Source organism: Chelonia mydas, chromosome 8 (assembly GCF_015237465.2).
Source record: "Chelonia mydas isolate rCheMyd1 chromosome 8, rCheMyd1.pri.v2, whole genome shotgun sequence".
Classification (NCBI taxonomy): Eukaryota; Metazoa; Chordata; order Testudines; family Cheloniidae; genus Chelonia; species Chelonia mydas.
Window position 1 is genome coordinate 80,596,733 of NC_057854.1, and position 24,330 is coordinate 80,621,062.

The following is a 24,330-nucleotide window of genomic DNA, read 5'->3' on the forward strand; positions in this document are numbered from 1 at the left end:
TTTTTCCGATGCATATAAATGAGCAGATATTAATGCTTATAAAACCTTTACCAAACAGAATGACAGGTCAAAGTAGAGAATTTTTCTTCTTCAAGCGGTTCTTGAAAATTGAGAGAAAAGAACTCGAGATTAGTTTTGCCTCCTCATCTGAGTACATTGTAAACATTTTTGTATCTATTGGTGCCATGCAAATGGAATGACTTTAGAGACTGCAGAAAGGAGGTGAGCACTTTTTTAGACAAAGGTAACTTTTCCCCAAGACTGTGCTCAGATTACTCAGTTGTTTTTGTTTCATCTTTTTTGTTCATAACAATAGAAACTTCTCAGCTTGATAAATTACACATCAGAACTAGTTCCTGTTTATTGTTTTGGGGAGGTTAAGAGATTAACAAAAAAGGTTTTGGCTTTTTGTTCTGAGGCTTTTTTATTTTTTGGAGGGGGAGGTCTTGAATACTGTATGTCGACATAGAAATGTACACACAGTACTGTAGACAGTTGATGGCTGTATTTTCTGTATTGCTGTTTGTAATATATTTAGCCAGCTCTCTGGTTTTCTAAAGATGCTCTAGGCACATCTGTTTATCTTACCTTTTTAAAAAAGGACAGTTTTACCTGCAGAAATAATTGTTCCTTTGTATAATAAATCACAGAGATGCAGACCCCTAAAGCTGTACTGTATGTGATTTTAAAAACTGAAATAAGCTAAAAGGCTTAACAGAGGGTGAACATGAAATCTGAAATTGCTTTGACAGTAAGGGTATAATAATTTATTTCTACTGAGTATTAAAGCTTCATTGATTCTAAGTCCATTAAATATTTCTATAAACTAGGGAAACTTTCAATTAGGTTTAGCCACTAATTTTGTCTGCCATTTAAAATGCACCCTGGACATTTGTGAATTTCTTGGCAATCTGGTGTTGAGAGTAATTTTGACTATTAATTAGAACTTTGGCTCAAGGAATTACCAAACTTGGGGCAGAGTGAAATGTCTTTGTTGGAGGAGTGGTTTTCATGTTTGTTTTGAAATTATGACTCAGTTGTAAGAACTGTATATTTGTGTCCAATGTAATTATACAGAAAGGCCATCAATATTATGCTAATAACTACAAGTGAGGAAAATCAAAGTATTACAGCATTAATAGGAAGTAAACTCACTTTAGCCAAGCTGGTATGAATTTAATATCATTTTGATGGCTCATTACTGAATTATGTTTCATTTATGAAAATATAGAAACTTACTCATTAAACCAATTTACAAATGCAAGAGAATTCTACCTCATGAATCTTGCCAATCCAATGAATAATTAGGATAAACTCCATTGGAGCATCTTTGAGATTTCCTCTCTCAAATCCCTTCAGCGGGTCTTCCCACAGGATGGGGGAGAGCTGGGCCTCCATGACTTTTGTATTCACTAATGGCTTGATCCCTCAAAATTGTTCAGCACCTGCTTTGAGCTGACTAACTGTTAAGGTCGATGGGAGTTGGGGGCATTCAGCTCCTCAGAAGAGTTGGCCATACGACCTGCTCCTGCAATTGTTCCAAGTGCAGCAATCCCTTAGACGTCCTGATTGAGGGGCTGATTGCAGAACTGGATCCTAAAGTCTGTTCCAGTCTTTAATTCAAAACATCTGCAGACCTCCCTGATGCATCTTTCCATTATAGCACCAGTATAGATTCACAGAAGAAGCCTGTTTAGTAGCATTTACTTTAATGACAATATGATTAAAAATGCTCTTACAGGCAGTGAAACCATTATCCTCTGGCTCAGAGAGTGCTACCTTAGGACCTGTTCCTTGAGTCTACAACAGGCAAAACTGCCATTGACTTTATGAAGACAGATTAACTTCAACAGGAGGTTTGTCTGAGATAGGACTCTAAGCGCCAAGAGAAAGCAGCATTGACTGAGGAACTGATCCATGACAAGTTTATATCACTCATGGGGAGAAAAGTCAACAAAAGTTGCCTCCAGTTTTTTCTACCAATGATATATCAGTGGGTAGGATAGCACAGTGCTAAGGTTTGGCACACCTAAAGTTGGGCCTGGATTATTTTTCCTTACACCTCTTTGCAAACCCACATAACTATTTTGATGTGGTCTTTCCCTAAAAACATATCAAATTTACCAATGCCAGTTTTTATCACTAAAAGTACTGTAAATTAGTGACATCAACTCAGCACTTATGACCTACTGAACAGCAGCGAACCAGGGTGTATGGCCAATGGTGAAGCAGAAAACTTATAAGAAAACTTTGAAACTTCCAAAACAGTAACAAGCAGCAGTGAATAAACAAATGCATGATTTAAAAACTGTGTAAACTACCCTAGCAGTGTTATATTTTGTGTTCAGATACCTAGAATAAGTGCTACAAGTCACTCTGTGCATATCTTCGACTGGCAAAGAGAGTGGCATAAGAAGTTTTACAAAACAGTGTAAGTAATTATAGAAAAGCAGGGCTAGAAGAGCCCACAATGGGAAGGACCAAGTATACTTACACCATCCCTGACAGGTTTTTGTCTAACCTGTTCTGAAAAACCTCTAATGACAGGGATTCCATAACCTCTCCTGGAAGCCTATTCCAGTACCTAACTATCCTCATAGCTAGAAAGTTTTTCCTAATATCGAACCTAAATCTTCCTTGATGAAGATTAAACTGATTGCTTCTTCACTTTCAGTGGACATGGAGAACAATTGATCCATGTCCTCTTTATAACACTACTTAAGATGTTTGAAGACTGTTATCAGATCCTCTTCCCACCTCCCCCCAAACCCCCAGTCTTCTTTTCTCAAAACTAAACATGTCTGGGTTTGCTTGTTGGTTTTTTGGTTTCACCTTTCCCCCTAGGTCAAGTTTTCTAAACCTTTCATCATTTTTCTTGCTCTCCTCTACTCCCTCTCCAATTTTTCTGTATCTTTCTTAAAATGTGCCACTCAAAACTAGACACAAAACTCCAGAGGAGGCCTTACCAGTGCTGAGTGTCTTACGTAAGACTTTTCTGTTAATACACCCCAGGATGATATTAGCCTTTTTCACAATTGCATCACATTTTGGCTCATGTTCAATTTATGATCCACTATAACCCCCAGATCCTTTTCAGCACTACTACTCCCTAGCCAGTTATTCCCCATTTTATAGTTGTGCATTTAATTGTCCTTCCTAAATCGCATTACTTAGTACTTTTCTTTATTAAATTTCATCTTGTTGACTTCAGACCAACTCTCCAATTTGTCAAGGTCATTTTGAATTTTAATCCTGTCCTCCAACATGCTTGCGCACACACACACACACACACACACACATATCTTGGTGTCATCCAAAATTTTATAAGCATATTTTCCATTCCATTATTTCAAGTCATTAAAGAAAATGATGAATATTACCAGACCCAGGACACACCCCTGTGGGATCCCTCTAGATAAGTCGTCCCAGTTTAACAGTGAGCTATTGATAATTACGCTAGGTGTATGGTCTTTGAACCAGTTTTGCACCCACCTTACAGTAATTTCATCTGGACACATTTCCCTAATTTGCTTATGAGAATGTCATGTGGGACTATGTCAAAAGCCTTACTGAAATCAAGATATATCATGCCTACCACTTCCCCTTATCCACTACGCCAGTAACCCTGTCAGAGAAAGAAATTAGGTTGGTTTGGTGTGATTTGTCCTTGACAAATCCATGATGATCATTACTTATTACTTTATTTTCCATAAGCTGTAGCTCACGAAAGCTTATGCTCAAATAAATTGGTTAGTCTCTAAGGTGCCACAAGTACTCCTTTTCTTTTTGCGAATACAGACTAACACGGCTGTTACTCTGAAACCTGCTTACAAATTGATCACTTTCCCGAAAGATTGGAACAAATTAAACAAAGTTAGGCTGGCTGGTCTATAATTCCCCAGGTTCTCTTTGTTCCCCTTTTAAAAAGTACAGTGTTTGGCCTTCTCCAGTTATCTGGGACACCACCCATTCATGAGTTCTTGAAGGTAATTGCTAACGGTCCTGAGATTTTTTCATCTATTTCCTTATCTGTACCCTATGATGAATTTCATCAGGCTCGTCCAACTTGAATACATCTAACTTATCTAAATACTCTTTAACCTGTTCTTTCCCTATGCTGGCTGGAATTCCTTCTTCCTTGTTGTTAATATTAATTGTGTTGAGTACCAGGTCACCATTAACCTTTTTAGTGAAGACTGAAGCAAAATAGGCATTAAACACCTCAGCTTTTTTGATGCCATCTGTTATTAGCTCTCATTCCTCACAACACTTTCCTTTGTCTTTCTCTTGCAACTTCTGTATTTATGGAACCTCTTCTTATTGCCTTTCATGTCCCTTGCTAGGTGTAACTCATTTTGTGTCTTAGCCTTTCTGATCTTGTTTACACTATTCTTTTGAAATCATCCTTAGCAATTTGCCTATCTTTCCACTTTTTGTAGGATTCCTTTTTGATTTTCAGATCATTAAAGAGCTCCTGATGGAGACATATTAGCCTCTCACTATTCATCTTGTCTATACTTTGCATCAGGATAGATTGCTCTTGTGCCTTTCGTATTGTCTCTTTGAGAAACTGTCCTTTCTCCTGAACTCCTTTTTCCCTTAGATTTTCTTCCCACGAGACTTTACCTACCAGTTCTCTGACTTTGTTGATGTCTGCCTTGTTGAAGTCCATCGCCCTTCTGCTGCTGCTCTCACTCCTTCCCTTCCTAAAAATCAAGAATGCTATAATTTCAGGATCACTTTCACTCAAATTGTCTTCTAGCTTTGATACACTTAGTGCTGTGTCAGTTTTGTTCTCTCCTATTGTGAACCACACCAAAGGGAGGGTGGGAGTTCTAAGAATCAAGGATATGGTATGAATTCAGAGACTGAAGTGATGTTAAGGGAGACATTTCTTATTTCTCATTTTGTTGTTTCTTTAGTTTGACCCTGGAAGAAAAGAGCAAAGATGTATATGTGCCAATGTGCTGAGGAAAATCACTCATTTCAAAGGGAATTTAAGTGGGGAGAAAAAAATCAACCATTACCGTGTTTCCAGACTACAGGGTACTCTAAAGTCTACTCTCCTTCAACCAAGTGTAGGAGTTAGGCTCAAAGGCTCTCGGCCTGGCAATTCCACAGAAAATTGACAGGAGAAGGCACATCTGCAGCTTTCCCATCAGGCTTTAAGGTCCACATAAAAGTGGGAGTGTTTGCAGCTGCAGCACTTGGGGCTATAGGCACAGCCACATAACTCATGTGGGAGACCCTGCCCATGTCTGCCCTTGGGCTTCAAACTAGCTTCCTCTAGTATTAATAATAGAGGAAGACAAGACAGCAGCCAGGACCATTAAGCCTAAAATCTGTATTAGTACCAAAGAAGCACCAGCTGCAGCAGAATCTCTATTATGCTTATGGTTACACAAGCAGCAGCAGGTACCAATAGGGAATTGGCCCTAGGCTTAGATGAGTTGGTTTTGGAGACGGGGTTTGTGCTCTGCCTCCAGTATTAACTACCTTCTCCTGTGACTTCAACAATGAAACACTGGAAACAAATCTCCGTAATGGTGGTAGCAGCAGCAGCTCTAGTCCTGCTACAGATATCGTGGTGGTGCCAGTCTGACATTGTACATTAGTTGAAAACTGAACAAGAAAATGATTGTGTCCTATTAGCGAGACTGTCATGAAAGCCACTTTCACTCTGCTGCCTGCCTTAGGCAGTGGGAGGGGCAATGTGCATGGTTTTATCAACCGTGCTGTGTTCCACTTTAACCTGCACAGATTATGTTTATTCCAAATTATTTCCTGCAGTGCCTGTCAACCAACAATTTTTCATTCTTCAGGTCAGTGCTAGTTTTCAAGGGGTCAAAGGTAGATTTTTGTTGAAGTGGGAGGAGAGAGGAAAGGGGTTTTAGTTGATTTGTTAATTAAATAAATCCCTTGTCCTTGTTGTCAAATTTGACCATAGTACTGTTTGTAAGTATCTTTTTTTAAAAAAACATATAAGAACATTGACAACAATTATTAACTCTAGATGGAAACATTTTATAAACTTAATTATACAATAATGATCAAGGCATTTTGTCTGGTAAATATGGAAAACCTGATGGCCAACTGTCATTACCTCTCTTATTAGATAATTCTGAGGAACTGCATTAATCTCAGGTTGCTATTATTATTGCTATGTATATATTATTGCTGGAGTCGCTGGATGGACCTGTTCTACATGGTCATATGTGCTTTTTTCTGAGAGTCTGAGCAGCGTACAGTCTAGAGAAATGCTGCATTGTTAGTTTTGTGATGCAGTTTCACTGTGGGGAGCTGTTGCAAATAGTAAGAGTTTGCTCTCTGCTACAAAATTTCCATCTTGAGTCAATTGAACTGGGCATTGGTGTTTGGGCCAAGACTTGCGACAGAGCAAATTACCTACATGCTATTTGTGACCATCTTTATTCAAGGACTAGCAAATACAGTGAAAATACACAAACTGTATTAAGAAAACACAACCTACTCCTCATCCTTGTTTTCTCCTCCAATGGGATGCTGTAACAGGATCCATTCATGCGAGTAATTATTTGCATGCATACATTTTTTCCAGTGTCAGATACTTAATTGCTACTATACTTACAAAATATTTCTGAGAAGTAATTCTTGTGTAGCCAATCAATGCTTTCAGTTAGGTGTTGAAAGAGTGAATTAATTAATATTATTAAAGCACTTTCAGATCTTGGAGTATTTTATTATTATTGATTGAATTAACTCTCAACATTCTATTCAGTTCATTCAAGAGCAGGTAAATAGCAATTAGGAGTTTTATTTATTTGCTAAAATCTAGCCCCTCCCCCTGCAAAGAACCTATTCACTACCCTTAAAGGAATACAGAGTTCAAAGTTTTATTGAGCAAGTAATGAGTTGATAAAGACTTTTACATTTTATTGCAATTTGCCTGATTCATTGCAATCTACTCTAGGCAGTTGAAAATCAAATATCCAACCCTGAAATATTTTTCAACGATTCCCAAATTGGCATGTAGCTTTCAGGGGGTGGGGAAGGGGGCTTGTTTTTGGCAGCTATTGATTGATTTGTGAAAGCACCTCTCTGAAATAACACAGGGCACTACTATCTGCATTTAAGTCCAGCCCATGGTCATTTCAAGGTGCCCTTGACTAATGGGCAGGAGGCTTGCAAACCGTTGTGACTATGTTTATTGTTTATTGTCTAGTTTATCACTTTGTAAAATTTAGCCACATGACTTCCTGAGACAGTGAATCCTCTACATATAATATTGCAGCATGAAGTTAGCTGCACCGAGTATTGTAATATTTCCTTCCTTTCTTTCTTTTTTCCAAATTGGATTTCTTTTAATTTCACTGAGTTCTGCTATTATCGGACAGTATAGAAAGGAAGAAGGGATCACAAAGTTTAGGTCTGGAATTGTATCCGAATTGATTAATTACAACATGTTTATCACAGTAGTACTTAGGGACCAACAGAGAACAAAGCCCCACTGTGCCTAGGCACTGTAGAAACACAGCGCAGTATATTGTAAACCCAGGCTCAGACTCAGGTTTAAGACCAACCCCCACCACCGCCATCCAGACACAAAGCATTCTGACGCAAACTGGAAGCCTTTCAGAATATGGGTCTAGGGACTCACCCAGGGTCTGGGTTCAAGTCTTTGTCTCACTGGGGAGTTGGTCCAAGCTCTCTCATTTTGAAGCATGGAGGTAAGCAGAGGCCCAGATCACCAGGCTCATGGTCAGAGAGTTTGCCAATGGTATCCCATAATCTCCTAGGCCTGCAGCTCCCAGCTGTGCTATCCTCAGACTTCTCACTCGACTCCCAGTCGAATGGAATTGGAAGCAACAGTCAAATCCTGATGCTTCCCTTTGAACCCTTCCTTTGCAAGTGGCCTGCTCAACTGTAAGCACAGTTAACCCTGTCGTGTGTTAGTTGTGCTCATCACTAAAAATTCCGACACCAGGAGCGAAAAAAGGTTTGCAGTACCACACCCAGCTGCTAGAGATGCTCAAGAGGTGAGTGCTCTGTTACACAGAAGTACTGTCAGAGGAGAGCCTGCAGCTGGGGAATCAATCCCTCAAAGTAACCTTGGTGCTGTTGCCAGTCCTGGATTAGGCTATGCCTCTAAAGCTCTGACAATACATTCTGGATTCATATTTGAAGGACTAGTCTGGGGACAGTCCTGGGGTGCATTCCAGATCTGGAGCCTGGTATGTTTCATCCTTTTTTTTTTTTTTTTTTTTGGTATTGATGGTAAGAATAAGAGAGATTTCTGGGTTATGCTCAATTAAAGTATTGTTACAAACACAAAGTTGTAGTGTGTTTCCCTTGAGGGTGGAATCCATGCCATTTCCTTGATGCCACCCCTTCCCCTGGACAGCACATGGGATTAAAAATAGATAGCAGGAAATGAAAAAATAGTTAAGCAATTAGCTTTAACTTTTTACAAGATACATGCTTATTGCTAGAAAGGTGGGTTGGGGTATTAGATGTATGGTGCTTATTTTTCTTTTCCTGAAAGTGCAGCACAGTGTATAACTCAGCCACGCCAGACCAACCTCCTGGCGCAGCTGAACTGGTTTGGGCTGCCTGTATTGTCAGCCCAAACAGGAGCAGTGGGTGTATTTTAGTCCGGGTCTGCCAGTATTATGAATCCAAATGATAGCAGTGGATGTGTTTGGGCCTGGGCTGCAAGGCTGATCTGTGCAGGAATGGAGGGTACTTGTAAGGAAGCTGTAATGCATTTCTATTCTAAATCGGAATCTTATTGACTCGCCATGAATTTCACACTTTCCTGGCTGGTGACACATGCAAGCTTCTCACAGAGCAGGAACTCTGTACATTCAGCTAAACTCCAGGACAGTGCACACTCACTGGGGCTGCCTCTGTAGCTCATGAGCCCCCTCCATTTGTTGATGTGTGGTCAGTCATCAGATACTGAAAAAAATCTTCATAGCATAGATGGATGGCTCTCCTCTGCTGGCCTGGAATAGAATTCTTGCTTCCACTCAGGCTCCTGTAGGACAACAATGTGCAGAGTTTGCTCTGCCTGAAAGGACTGTAAAAGCATAGCTAGTAACAGGGTCCTTCCTTACAGCCACCTCCCCCAAGGGAAAAACTGTGGGGATTAATAAATGATTTTAATTGATTTTGGTATGTGATCTCACCATGATGTGTGTTGGCTTGGAGCATAGCTTTCGGGAGCTTCTGAACAGACCAGTGAATTTTCTGTGAATAAAATAAAACCAAATGATAAAAAATAGCATCCTGTGACCTTGAAGTGATGCAGCTCCTGCAAAAGGGTAGAAATCTTTTTTCTCATGGTCAGACAATAATGTGCTTTTTCATTTTCCTTGGAAGTCCCTTCCATTTCTGCTAGGCTAAACATGAATCAGGAGCATGAGAGAGTGGACACTCACCCTATGTGCAAGAAGGAAGGCAGTGAAGAACAAAATGATGCAGGGCAATTGGCCAAGGGCTTGAATACTAGAGAGAGCAGGGGCATCCCTAGAAATTTTTCCCATGCTCAATCCCTGCTGAGGATGCTGGCCCCAGCATCTTGCCCAGCAAACCTAGTGGAGTGGGAGGAGTTGGGTTCCCCTACCAAAACCCGCCTCTTCATGCCGAAGAGCCTAATCCCCCCCTAATCCACACGAGTGCTGACCACCACCAACTCTTTGTTCATTACCTATAATCAGGGTTCCTCCCCTACCATTCACCTATTCCTGTTAATTTCTTCTTGTGAAGTCCCCACAATCTCTTCATTAGCATTTGACTTAGTATTCAAATAGCCTCCTATTATAAGACACACCATACACAATGGTCAGCCAAGGGGATAAGTTTCTCTCACCTCCTGTCTGGGAGAAGTGGGCTTAAGGCACATCAGCTCTTTACCTCCCTTTGCCTACAAGGCCCTAAAAACAAAATTCCCTGTACACACTGTGATGGGGCAAGGCCAGATGGCTATAGAAAAGTAGTGGGAGATAGATATATTAGCTCCAGGCTAAACAAATCCCTGGTACCAGGATAAGTGAAATGGCAGCTGCTCCAGGTCAGTTAAGACACCTGGGGCCAATTAAGAACTTTCCAGAAGGCAGGGAGAATGCTAGGTTGATTGGGACACCTGAAGCCAATCAGGGGCTGGCTGAAACTAGTTAAAAGCCTCCCAGTTAGTTAGGTGGGTGTGCATGTCAGGAGCTGTGGGAGGAAGTTGCGCTGTTGGAGAGGCTGAGTAGTACACACCATATCAGGCACAAGGAAGGAGGCCCTGAGGTAAGGGTGAAGTGGAGCTTGAGGAAGTGAGGGCTGCTGTGTGGGAAGTAGCCCAGGGAATTGTACATGTCATGTTTCTAAAAGGTCAGCTACCGTAGAAGGAGCAGAGGGTGGGCCCGGGCTCCCCCCTCCCTTTGCCCCCTGATTAATCACTGAGACTGCGAGACAACAGAGACTGTGCAAGGAAGGATAACTTCTCCTCACCTCCCTTGCTGGCTTATGATGAAAATGGCTCAGTAGACTGTGACCCTTGTCTCTAGAGAGAGAAGGGTTACGTGGAGGGTCACAGTGAGCCTCTGAGGCTAGTAAAATCTGCCAGGAAATGCGGGGCCCACAGAGGCAAGGACAGAGCTTTGTCACAATACACACACATATATATACACACACACCTCCTTACATATCATCCACATATATCTTTTGCAAAGATTATGATGACCAGTGTGACACCAGTTTTCACCAGTAGAGACCTTGCATGACACTTTGGTGAACTAGAATGTAAATACCAGACTCAGGGAGGGACCTTCAGGCAGTCCTTTCCTTTGCCCCCTTCTGGGAGTAACACTGCATCTGGGCAGGCCAGGCTGGAAGGTGAGGACCAAACATGCCCTCAGCCACATTGAACTAGAATGTAAATACCAGACCCAGGGGACCTCTGTGCCCTCAGCCACATCCAGAGATTTTTGAGTCACCACAGTACTGATTGCCTCAAAAACCTCTACCAGTTGACTTGCCAACACCAAACTGACTAGCCACATACCTATAGCAGTCAGGGGTAGCCAGCTTCCAGATAGCTATAACAATATGCTTCTGGAGAAGCATGGCCTCCCTCATGCATATGATCCTGGAGGGTCAGGACAAGCTGCTCGCACAGCTACAGAAACATCTATGTCTTCATGCAAAAGGTCTGGAGCCACTGTTGGTCATTGTAGGTCTTCATGACTATGTGATCCCACTAGTCTGAGCCTGTGGCCCTGCTACAGAAGCACCAGTATATATACGGGAATCTGCTTTGATGACAACAGGCATAAGCTGCATCAGCCAAGTCACAGATGACATGGCTTATTCTCCTCCAAGGGGTGCCTTCAGAAGGAGAAATACCACCACCAAAATGCCCAGCAGCATCTCACAAATGCTCTGCTCGATTCCCAAAATAGCAGTGAAGTGAGAGCAAGAGAAGGTTTTCCACTGCTGCTGGATCCATGTTGCTAGCTTTGGTTGCAGGGAGCATGCACACCCAATGGCTCAGCTGGGTGTATTGGCAGGCTAAGAGCACTTCCAGTAAAGTGCCATGGGATGAACAAACAAGGTCTCCCACATTACACCATGTACCAAGCCCTAGAGCAGCAACAGCAAGTGAGGGTGCAAAGAAACCCTGAGAAGTCCCTAGAAGCAACAGGGTCTGACTCATGTCGGCATAGCACAGTCAGCATGTTTATGGGGCTCTCATAGCAACGTCGCGTGGACAGTTCACATAGCAATACAGAAAGAACAGTTCCACAGGCGTAGGTCGCATAGACCCAGGTTTACTAGGCAGTGTAGACATACCCTCAGTAGCAAGGATGGGATCTATACTGGTATCCAAATTCAAACTGCCCCAATATTGGAGGTTGGATTCCAGCCACTTTTTATCTTATTATTCAGTGAGTTATCTATTTTATCCTCAGTATGTGCGAGTCCCTTGGCAGATCTAGTGGTTACGTGTGTGTTTTGAATGGGGGACCTAGACTCCCTAGTTGCTTTACATTTTCAAGTCATAATTATGTGTTGTTTGTATTGTGGTCATGCCTAGGAATTTGTCAGGGAACAGGACCCCCTAAAGCTAGAAACTGTACAAACAGAACAAGAAGACAGTCCCTGCCCTATTGTCCTCTGCCTTTACTTGCCAGCCCTTACTGTAGCAGTTTGGGCTTTTTTGGCAGGTTTGTGTTGTCTGTTGCCATGCACACTTCTTTTCACATTAATAGATGGTCCTAGCCAGTAAAAAGCTGTATATATGTCCATCTGGAGAACAAAAGCCCCATTAGGCCAGGAATGCTGCTCACACATGAGGTTGACCTCCTCAAGAAGAGAGTGCACATGGACAAAAACTGAGCACAATCTGCAGTGCAGCTGGGATCAGCAGGACTTGCTCAGTGGTGGGAAACATATATATGTAAATGATCTCTGTTCCTTGAGCAATGCTATACCTGATTCTTGGCCCATCCTTCTCCTTCCTCCACTGAAACTAGGTAGTCTTCAGAACCTTCAAGCCTGCAGTAGAGGGATGAATTTGCACCCAGCTTTCTCTCCCCTTTAAATTTTGAAAATGGAAAAACAAACTGCAATTAGGGCTGGAGGCAACTCCCATCTCAAATCACAGAGCAGCAGGTGATTAAGATTCCATCCACCAACTGGCAATGAGTCCCATTTTGATGCTGTGTGGGACTGGCCCATCATCCCATCCTCCTTCCATCACATTGTCATTCATGGATGTGAACTTTCATCCATGTGGCCATTGTCTTCGCTCCATCACTGAGCTCCATTTTGGAGAGAGGGATTTGGGCTGTACGGTCAGCGAGAGAAGAATCTTCCCCCTTTTAAGACAATAGGGGATGAACTGTAATGCTGCCTTAAGTATCAGTCATTAGTGCTTGCGAGGTAGAGTTTACAGACGCCAACTGAATTTATATAGTTGCTTCCAAAAGTGAAGCACCTCCTCAAGACAGGCAATAGTTTGCTGGATACGTCCTTAAACAATTATGCTATTCAGCTAAGCATTTAGGCACATGCCTTGCTAAATGAGGGCTGTTGTCTGCTTTTATTTTTTAAGAGTTCAGGGCCTTTTGATTCTACAAAAAAGGAATCAATCATAAATGAACATACTTTTTAAATATAAATATTTTCAAGAATTAGAGCATTACTTTTAGAAGGTATTTGTTAGAAAGGATTACTATGAGGAGCACAAACTTCAAAAACTTCACAAAGGTTTACAGAGATATAATCACTGAAGTTAAAAAAGTTCCACCATTCTGGTTTTATGTTCTCTTATCCCCAGCTGTAAATAAACTTTAATAAAATGTGTCAATAATCTCAAACCTATTTTAACCTGTCTCCTTCACTACCCTGATGGCTATAGTAATGATCTTCCTCTGATGGATCACAGCTGGTCAGGGTCATTCACTGATAAACACATTTCAGAGGATTTTCCCTTCTATCTCAGTTAGAAATTCTTATCCTATAATAGTGTGTCCTTGCAGAAAATGCTTTTGACTCCCAATTTTTCATTTCTTTGTAGTGCTACTGGTAACTTTCTGGTTTGAACACACAGAGGTACATTCTGCCTTCAGCTGCACACCTACAACCGCATTAGTATCAGCATGCAAAAGAAGACAGAATTTGAGCAAGATAGTTCTCTTTGAAGAGAAAGAAATTAAAGGTCACTTGCCAGGGAAAGTAAACAGGGTTGGTGTTCTTCTTTGTGATGTATTAAAAGGGCCTGGAAGTTGCTTTCCTCTGTTTGTATATATATTGGGACCTTAGGTCTTGTCTTCATTGTTTATTGTTTATTTTGGGAAGACTCAATGGACAACTAGAGAACTGGCAGATAATGATGTGATAGATGTAATGCCATTTTTTTATCAGAATGTTTACATTTCTTTTTCTTTGTTCTAGGGAAAGTGCCTTTGTTATAGTTTAAATAGTTCTACCCCTTGAGAGACTCCCAATCCCTGGGTAAGTCCTACGACAAAACCAACAGAAGAACATAAGAACTGCCATATTGGGTCCCAGCATGGTCCATCCTGCCTATATTGCTGGCTTTGGTTGCCTGTCTCTCACAGTGGCCCACACCAGAGATTCATGGGGAGTGTACAGAACAGGGGAGTTATGGAGTGATCTATCCCTGTCTTCCATTTCCAGCATCTAGTAGTCAGAGGTTTAGGGTTGTCCCGAGTATGGGGCTGCATCCCTGGCCATTTTGGCTAATAGCCATTGATGGACCTAACGTCCCTGAACTTATCCAGTTCTTTTTTGCCAGTTATATTTTTGGCCATCACAACATTCCATGGCAATGAAATCCACAGATTAACTGTGCTTTGTGTGAAAAAGTACATAAGAACAGAAGAATGGCCACACTGGGTCAGACCAATAGGCCATCTAGCCCAGTACTCTGTCTCTGACAGGGACAAGAACTTCCTCTTATTTGTATTAATCCTGCTACCTATTATTTTCATTGGGTGACCTCTGATTTTTGGATTGCATGAAAGGGTAAATAATACTTCTCTATTCATTTTTTCAACACCATTCACGAATTCATAGCCTTCTCTCATATTCCCACCCGCCCTTAGTCATCCATTTTATAAGCTGCACAGCGCTAATATTTTTAGTCTCTCCTCAAAAGGAAGCTGTTCTATACTCTCGATCATCTTTGTTGCCCTTCTCTGAACTTTTTCCAATTCCATAATATCCATTTTGAAACGGGGCAGCCAAAACAGGAACAGCAATCAAAGGGTGAACTCTTTCTTATTTTTTATTGCTTTGCTAATAGTTTCTAATATGTTATTAGCCTTGTTGACTGCTGCTGCCCATTGAGTGGAAGTTTTAAGAGGATTAGCCATGGTGACTCCAAGAGCTCTTTCTTGGGTGGTTACAGTTAATTTAGAAACCATCAATGTATATGTATATTAGGGATTATTTTTTCCAGTGTGCATTACTTTGCACTTATCAACATTGAATTTCCTCTGCCATTTTGTTGCCCTATCACCTGTTTTGTAAGATCTCTTTGTAACTCCTCACAGTGTGCTTTGGGCTTACCTTTCTTGAATAATTTTGTATTGTCTGCAAACTTTGCCACTTCACTATTCCCCCTTTTCCAGATCATTAATGAATACACTGAACAGTACTGGGTCCCAGGACAGATCCTGGGGATGGGGGTGGGGAAGCCCACTATTCACCTCTCTCCATGTGAAAACAGACCATTTAGTCCTACCCTTTATTTCCTATCTTTCAACCAGTTAATTCATGGATGAAAGCCCATCCTCACTGAAGCTAATGGCAAAATGCCCATTGACTTTAATAAGGCCAGGATTTCACCCAACTTTTCTAATATTTTGAATGTAAAACAGCAGTAAACCTTTTAAATAAATCATATACCATGAATCCATTTATTTCTTCACAGACCACCTTTAGTGGCATTTTAATGTATTGCAAAATAATTTGCACCAAAGGATATTTATGGAGAATTCATTAATACAATTTAATGTCAGTGAATACTTGCAACTGTTCGTATCCTCTTCTGACTTTACTGTGTGTCACCAAAGTGTGCTTGAGTAATAACATATGACTGCTGCCCTCTGGGATGCTCACAGTATGAGATGTGTATCCTATAAGGCTCTCTCTGTGAGAAAAAATATTTAAAATATAAATATTAGCAACAAAATGTCAACATACCTCATTCGGTTTATGCAAGTTCAGGGACTGAGTAAAGGGAACTATTGAAATGTTAGTTAAAAGGGTGTAACTGTTAAAGTGAACAGAGGTATTCTTGATTTGCACTGGTGTCACTGAGATCAGAATCTGGCCTAATGTGGGGGGCAGAGGGTAGGTGGGAAGAATACTCATGGTGATTGGCTCGTAGCCTGAAGCTCTGGCTGTGAATGAGGAGAAAATGAAAAAAACAAAATCAACTTTTTAGGGCAAAACTTTTGGAGCAAAGCCATGGCCCCAGGGTGGAGGGGATATGGAAGAGGCTGTGCTGCAGTGAGAGCCTCCACACAGAATTCTGACTGGTTGGAAAACCAGTAACAATTTTCATGGGATTTTTTTTTTTAAATTGTCAGTGTTTCAACAGCTAGTCAACCTCCCCCCTTCAATTTATACCAACATTTTAATTAAAAAACTCAGAGTTTTTTCCCCATTAAGATTTTATTCTATACCCAAATTTTAAGTGAAAACTTATAATGTAGACCATTTCTGCTTAGAAGCCTACAATCAGGGCCGGCTCCATCTTTTTTGCCGCCCCTTTCCATTGGCCGCCCCAGGCACCTGCTTCCTTCACTGGTGCCTGAGGCCGGCCCTGCCTACAATAGTTATGCTACTCAAAAGGGTGTGCATGCATTTCCCTCCACTCTCAATGTCCATGCCCCTCACAACCAGCTCTGCTGGCTAATGCAGAAGTCTGTGCTCACCTGAGCCCTTTCTGTGAGGCTAACTCTGACACCAGCCCTAGGTGTATCTGATGCCTTTACTCACTGATCATCTTATGGGTGGCACAAGATGAGGTCTGAAGTTCCTTGTCATGTTTCCTGCCTATCTCCTTCACCTGTTCAAGGCCAACCTCAATCTCACCCTTAGTGTTCTAGGTTTTTGATTTGAAGACATCTGGCCTTGGCGGGTTTTTCCAGTTTCATTTCAGCTGCAGGGAACTTCTTCATCCCAGTTGCTGATAGCTGTCTGAATGTCACTCCTGGCAAGGATTTTCCATTCCATGTAACACAGAGTTTGCTTCAGTCATGCCACAGAAAGACATGACCAATATTTTGAAAGTGTGGCGATACAGCAGGGAAGCTGCAAAATGTTGCCATGTCCCATAAGACCAGCCACATTTTAGCCGGTATCTCGGATTTCCCACAACTGCATTTTGAAGCTTTAAAAGTTTAATTTTTTGCCTTAAAATGCTTCTTTGAGCATTACCTGTGCCCAGAGGAACAGTTTAAAAATGAAAAACTGCATTTTATAGCTTCAAATGAGGCTGCAGGGGCCTGATACCCAGCCACATATGGTTTGCTCGAGTTATATACTTCTATTCTCTTGCAACATAAAGGCCTGATAGTTCAAGTCCCTTTGCATGTGGGACTCCCAGTGTTTGGCTATGGGAGTTCTGGGCATGGAGGGCTTTCAAGATTGTTTACGGCTACCATACTACATCAGTTACATGCATTTTCTCTTTTCTTATATAAATATTCAAAATATTCATTAATTTAAACCGTTTCTCAAGTATTAAAATGCTTGTTTTAGCGCAGGGAGTGAAACATCTAAAATAAGCTTTTTAATCATTCGAAGCCTAGCTAAAAAGAGATGAGTACTAATAGTGTGCTTCCATACTGTTCATCCATAGATTTAACAAATCTATTTTGTCGCAAAATGTCTTCATGTTTTGGATATTGCCTTGGGGTACTGAATAAGCAACTTGTATGATCATTTAGGTGGTACAATATACCTGCATTATTGTTGATGGGGAAAAAAACTTCCATAGTAGCTGAATGAGGCCGATATGAAGTAATTCTAGATCAGGCCCTTAGCAGATAATTCAGGTTATTACTTATCTACAGGCATTAACAATGCATTTGTAGCTTGCCAGGAAGAATAAATATTTTAATATCGGATTATCTATAGCAATGGTTGAAATGAGCTCACTGAAAATACGGATTTATGAATAAGGGCAGTAATATTTCACCGTATATGGGAAAAAAACCTTATTTATAAGTATTTCACCATTGGCAAAATAGTTGTCATAAGGAGGTATTCAGGAGCATGAGGATTTTAGAAAATTCATGCCTTTTATTAGACCCAATTAATATTATAACAGTTAAAATGGATGCTTGAACTTTTGCTTCAAGCTATAAAGGCATTCTTAAAGTGTGTTGGAAATATTAACAAGTGAGTCACCAGAACACCATGTTAAAACTAGTGATTCAAGTCCCTAGAACTGTAGCATGCTAGTGTAAGTCATAGGTGAGCATGTATTACAGGATCCCTCGGTGCCCTGTCTGAAGAAGATATGTTACAGCCCTAGCTAGAGAGTATTAGCTGATTATGCTTTTTGCTGTGGAAGTCCCCAGTTCAGTCCTTGATGTGTCAAATAAGATGGCAGCCATCCCACCAGCACATCTAAGGATTTTGTAAGCTTCCCAGTTCTTTTGCCATGCTTCAGAGTAGCACATTTTCAATTTAACTGTGCTTTATTATAACTGGCTGTAATATTGCATGAAATCTCAGCATGAAAGTATTAGCTGAAACAATTATCCACCACACTGTGAAAATATGTGGACTTGTCTGCTTTCTGAAAAGAACAGCAACCATTCTAAGTTCTCAGTCAGCTGTAGTTTTCCACTGATTCCATGCACTGAAACTTGCAGAAAATTGTCACCCTGTCCATTGCTAGAGGGCGTTTGCTTTTTCAAAGATGATCAGTGCATCAGAAGGGCAATTACATTCAAGAAATGAAACTTCCTACAGTGCTGAAAGTACAGGGTCATTTATTATGCTCACTGTCATCTCTGGAAGCACCACTTGGAATGCAGTACTTCCAAACTAAATGCTTACATTGGGACAACTCTGATGGGAAAGGGCTGCAGGATGAGATTCTGCTATATTAGTTTAATGGATTAGTGGTTAAAATAAGTGACCTGTGTACATTAGATGCACATTGTATGTAGGTGTATCTGTAGTCATGAAGACTAACAGGCCCATTTAAAAAGTTAATCAGGTACAGCCGAAGATGAGAGACACAATAAGTGATGAATTCACACTCCATATTACAGCCGTGGAATGGACTGTAATCGGAAATTTGGAATGTTTATCATCAGGCTTCTGTGTTTGTTGGAATATATTATAAACAGAAGGCCAAATCCTGATAACTGCAGAGCACCCGTGAGCATCTGAAACACTCGCAGACTTCAGTGGGAGTGGCAGGTGCTCAGATGCTCACAGAGTCTGGCCCAGGAATTGCATTCCGATTCCCATAACAGGACTGACAGACTTCCTGCTCTCCCAGGGGAATGTGCTCACTGCTTCTGTTCTATTTTCCTGGACCAGATTTTTCATTCATCGGTCAAAATATTTTCTGTTTCTCAGTGTTTCTAGGGGAAAGGGCTAATTTAGGATTTCCCTAAAGCTTAAATATTTGTTGGTAGAAATTCAGGCTTGTCACTGTGGATGCATAATAACCTTGCTGGTAATTATAGCTGACTATGCCACTGGCTCAGTGTTAGGGAGAATATCTGCACCATTAGCTTCTAGAAAGTCTCTGACCTCAGCTCTACCCCTTTGATAAATTCTTTTCCTTTATATTAAGAGAGAGAAGAGAGAGCTCCAATTCAGACACTCTCAAAAGCTTCCTTTGCCTTTATCTCTGTCCTGAGATAATCCACAGGGGAACGCTTTGAAAAAGTGTGAGCTCAATTGGAACATGTATGTCACACACATTATGATGTTACAGAAGAACTCATGGTTAAGATGTTGTGAGGTTCCTTTCTCCTCACAAACAATTATCCAACAGATTATCTAACAGGCCTTTCTTACTGCCATCCTTGAAAATTCTGCAGGCTGTAAGTAACACAATGTTTGTTCTCAACAAGTTTCCAAAAGATGAGGTCACAATGGCCAAACAGAAATGTTTCTGATGTTGGAGGGAGACCAGAAACACAAAAAGAAAAGGAGTACTTGTGGCATCTTAGAGACTAACAAATTTATTTGAGCATAAGCTTTCGTGAGCTACAGCTCACTTCATAGGATGCATTCAGTGGAAAATACAGTGGGGAGATTTATATACACAGAGAACATAAAACAATGGGTGTTACCATACACACTGTAACGAGAGTGATCACTTAAGGTGAGCTATTACCAGCAGGAGAGAAAAAAAACCTTTTGTAGTGATAATCAAGGTGGGCCATTTCCAGCAATTGACAAGAAGGTCTGAGGAACAGTGGTGATGGTGGGGGTGGGGGGAATAAACATGGGGAAATAGTTTTACTTTGTGTAATGACCATCCACTCCCAGTCTTTATTCAAGCCTAAGTTAATTGTATCCAGTTTGCAAATTAATTCCAATTCAGCAGTCTCTTGTTGGAGTCTGTTTTTGAAGTTTTTGAAGTTTTTTTGTTGAAGTATTGCCATTTTTAGGTCTCTAATCGAGTGACCGGAGAGATTGAAGTGTTCTCCAACTGGTTTTTGAATGTTATAATTCTTGATGTCTGATTTGTGTCCATTTATTCTTTTGGGTAGAGACTGTCTGGTTTGGCCAATGTACGTGGCAGAGGGGCATTGCTGGCACATGATGGCATATATCACATTGGTAGATGTGCAGGTGAATGAGCCTCTGATAGTGTGGCTCCTATGTGATTAGGTCCTATGATGGTGTCCCCTGAATAGATATGTGGACGCAGTTGGCAACGGGCTTTGTTGCAAGGATAGGTTCCTGGGTTAGTGGTTCATGGCCCCACAGTATGCCAACATTTTTATGGCTGATTTAGAACAACGCTTCCTCAGCTCTCATCCCCTAATGTCCCTACTCTACTTGCGCTACATTGATGACATCTTCATCATCTGGACCCACGGAAAAGAAGCCCTTGAGGAATTCCACCATGATTTCAACAATTTCCATCCCAACATCAACCTCAGCCTGGACCAGTACACACAAGAGATCCACTTCCTGGACACTATGGTGCTAATAAGCGATGGTCACATAAACACCACCCTATACCGGAAAGCTACTGACTGCTATGCCTACCTACATGCCTCCAGCTTTCATCCAGACCACACCACACGATCCATTGTCTACAGCCAAGCTCTACGATACAACCGCATTTGCTCCAACCCCTCAGACAGAGACAAGATCTCTATCAAGCGTTCTTACAACTACAATATCCACCTGCTGAAGTGAAGAAACAGAGTGACAGAGCCAGAAGAGTACCCAGAAGTTACCTACTACAGGACAGGCCCAACAAAGAAAATAACAGAACGCCACTAGCCATCACCTTCAGCCCCCAACTAAAACCTCTCCAACACATCATCAAGGATCTACAACATATCCTGAAGGACGACCCATCACTCTCACAGATCTTGGGAGACAGGCCAGTCCTTACTTACAGACAGCCTCCCAACCTGAAGCAAATACACACCAGCAACCACACACCACACAACAGAACCACTAACCCAGGAACCTATCCTTGCAACAAAGCCCATTGCCAACTGTGTCCACATATCTATTCAGGGGACACCATCATAGGACCTAATCACATAGGAGCCACACTATCAGAGGCTCATTCACCTGCACATCTACCAATGTGATATATGCCATCATGTGCCAGCAATGCCCCTCTGCCATGTACATTGGCCAAACTGGACAGTCTCTACACAAAAGAATAAATGGACACAAATCAGACATCAAGTATTATAACATTCAAAAACCAGTTGGAGAACACTTCAATCTCTCTGGTCACTCAATTAGAGACCTAAAAGTGACAATTCTTCAAGCAAAAAAAACTAAAAAAACAGACTCCAGTGAGAGACTGCTGAATTGGAATTAATTTGCAAACTGGATACAATTAACTTAGGCTTGAATAAAGACTAGGAGTGGATGGGTCATTAAACAAAGTAAAACTATTTCCCCATGTATATTCCCACCCATCCCCCCGCCCCCCCACTGTTCCTCAGACGTTCTTGTTAACTGCTGGAAATGGCCCACCTTGATTATCACTGCAAAAGGTTTTTTCTCTCTTGCTGGTAATAGCTCACCTTAAGTGATCACTCTCATTACAGTGTGTATTGTAACACCCATTGTTTCATGTTCTCTGTGTATATAAATCTCCCCACTGTATTTTCCACTGAATGCATCCGATGAAGTGAGCTGTAGCTCACGAAAGCTTACGCTCAAACAAATTTGTTAGTCTCTAAGGTGCCACAAGTACTCCTGTTCTTTTTGCAGATACAGACTAACACGGCTGCTACTCTGAAATCAGAAACAAATATGTGTAAATATGTATAATGACCCAGACACTTCCAGTCTCTATTCAAACCCAAGTTAATAGTATCTAGTTTGCCTATCTCGACTTAAAGGTGGCAATTTTGCTACAGAAAAGCTTCAAAAACAGGCTCCAAGGAGAAACTGCTGAGCTTGAATTAATATGCAAACTATATACCATTACCTTTGGTTTGAATAGAGACTGGGAATGGCTGGGTCATTGCACATATTGAATCTATTTCCCCATGTTAAGTATCCTCACACCTTCTTGTCAACTGTCTAAATGGGCCATCTTGATTATCACTACAAGAGTTTTTTTTCCTGCTATAATAGCTCATCTTAATTAATTAGCCTCTTACAGTTGGTATGGCAACTTCCTCCTTTTCATGTTCTCTGTATGTATCTATATCTTCTTACTATATGTTCCATTGTATGCATCCGATGAAGTGGGCTGTAGCCCACGAAAGCTTATGCTCAAATAAATTTGTTAGTCTCCAAGGTGCCACAAGTACTCCTGTTCTTTTTACAAATCAGTTTCTAGTCAATTATTAAAACATGTAAGAATATTATTTTGATTTACACTGTGTAGTCTACCACCAACCAAGCAATTTAAGGATAGTGAGATTATTAATTCCTGTACAGATTTCAGCATTTGGCACGAGCATGAATATCATTGGGAAAGCAATGGGAAAATGAAACGCTGCAATAAAGCACTGGTGCATCTTTCTATTTGTAAAAATAGGATGTTGCCTACTTCTCTTTTGTTAGAGCTTGGAATTAGCAAAGGATCTGTATAAAAAAATTTGCGGAGCAACTGTAAACATAAAAGAGCATACTTTGTATGTGAGAGAAACGTGCATTTCTTAGGTGATAAGCGCCCCTTGGAGCAAGCATTTTTGAAAGCAAGTCTGTTTTATAAACTATGAAGAAGCTTTGTTAAAATACTCAAAAGCATTTGTAGTGTTCAGTGAAAGAATGCCTGTGCTTGTCTTTCTATTGCCCGCTCAACACTGCCACTTTCCTGACTACAGGCTTATGTTGATCTTCAGTCTGCTACATGTCATGCTCATCTGCAGCAGCATAAGGTATGAGGTAAGGCTAAAGGAGAGCTAGATGCTCTAATGAAGGGTTTATCTAATTTATCAGCACACATTTACTGTCTATCCTCATTCATATTTTCTTTTCTGGGGGAAAATGATCCTGCCCACATTATAACAATGGAATTCTCCAACTTTAGTGGGTGAATGTTCTTCACATAGGTTGCCCGTTTCTGCGTATACAGCCTATGCACCTGGGGCTAGGAACAAGCTGAGAGTACTAGCCCCAGCAATCAGGAATACAGATCCTTGCAGTTCTTTCATTACTGATATTTGCTTTGCTGTTGCTGCAGTTATTGTGTATTTTTCGTACTCTGCCAGCCACACTGAATGATAATAGAATTTGTTCACTGAGGCATGTTTAAACTCTGGATAAAACACCAAAAGTAACAACAAATGAGAGAACTTCTGTAACATTGTGGCATATTGAAAAAAAAATCCCTTGTTCTTGATGTGCATAATCATGTAAGAATTATTTCTGTATGTGTGGTGTCCTAAAATAATTTTAATTGGAAAAAGACTTTACAGATTCATAAAGTGTCTCCACATTTCAAGTTCATAATTAGCTTGAATACAGGAGTCCATATGGCAGATGAGCAATATTTAATAAAAATAGCTGACTGGCTTACCAGGAGAAAAACAAAGTGATGTTATTGTGGAAAGATTTGCACATTACATAATTCATGATTTTTATCGAAGACATAGGGTTATGCCTGGGAACTGTTTTGTGTTTAGATGCTAACCAAGATATACCAGTTTCAGTAATGAATAATGCAGATAACACAGTGCCCTCAGTGAACTATAGAGCAGAAAAAGCCGCTGACTATCTGAAACAGCTCATTAGGGGGGAAAAATGATAAATGTGAGCAATGCACATTACCTTGATGGAGAAACAGAAAAAATACATTTTACTTTCAGAACTAATTTGTAAAACCAAGCTTGCAAATTTCCTGGTTCCTAAAGCATGTAGGCAAATGGAGAACTAATTAAACACAAATGATCTTTATTCCCCTTTTTTCAACATAACTGGTAAAATATTTCATCATGAAGGTTTATGTAGTGCAAATGTAGGCCATCAGCACTATACTTCTAAAAATGAAAACAGGCCTGTGAAAGACACAATGAGTCTGACTCATTATAGCATTGCTGTTTGCAACTCTAGGCTGTAGTTAAGACAGAGTCAGCACTTTTATTATATAACCTCCTATTTTCGACTGTTTATAACTCAGCTATAAAAATTCAC

The 24,330-nt window shown here is 40.8% G+C and overlaps 1 long non-coding RNA gene across 1 annotated transcript in view; it reads left to right on the top strand.

Annotated features, from left to right (window-relative positions):
• Positions 1 to 144: 144 nt before the first annotated feature.
• The window catches only part of LOC119566941, a 50,407-nt gene continuing 26,221 nt past the window's right edge, over positions 145 to 24,330 (top strand). The window contains exons 1-2 of the long non-coding RNA XR_005226536.2: positions 145 to 222; positions 13,924 to 13,983. This is a non-coding gene — a long non-coding RNA (uncharacterized LOC119566941). The remainder of the gene's footprint in view (positions 223 to 13,923; positions 13,984 to 24,330) is intronic.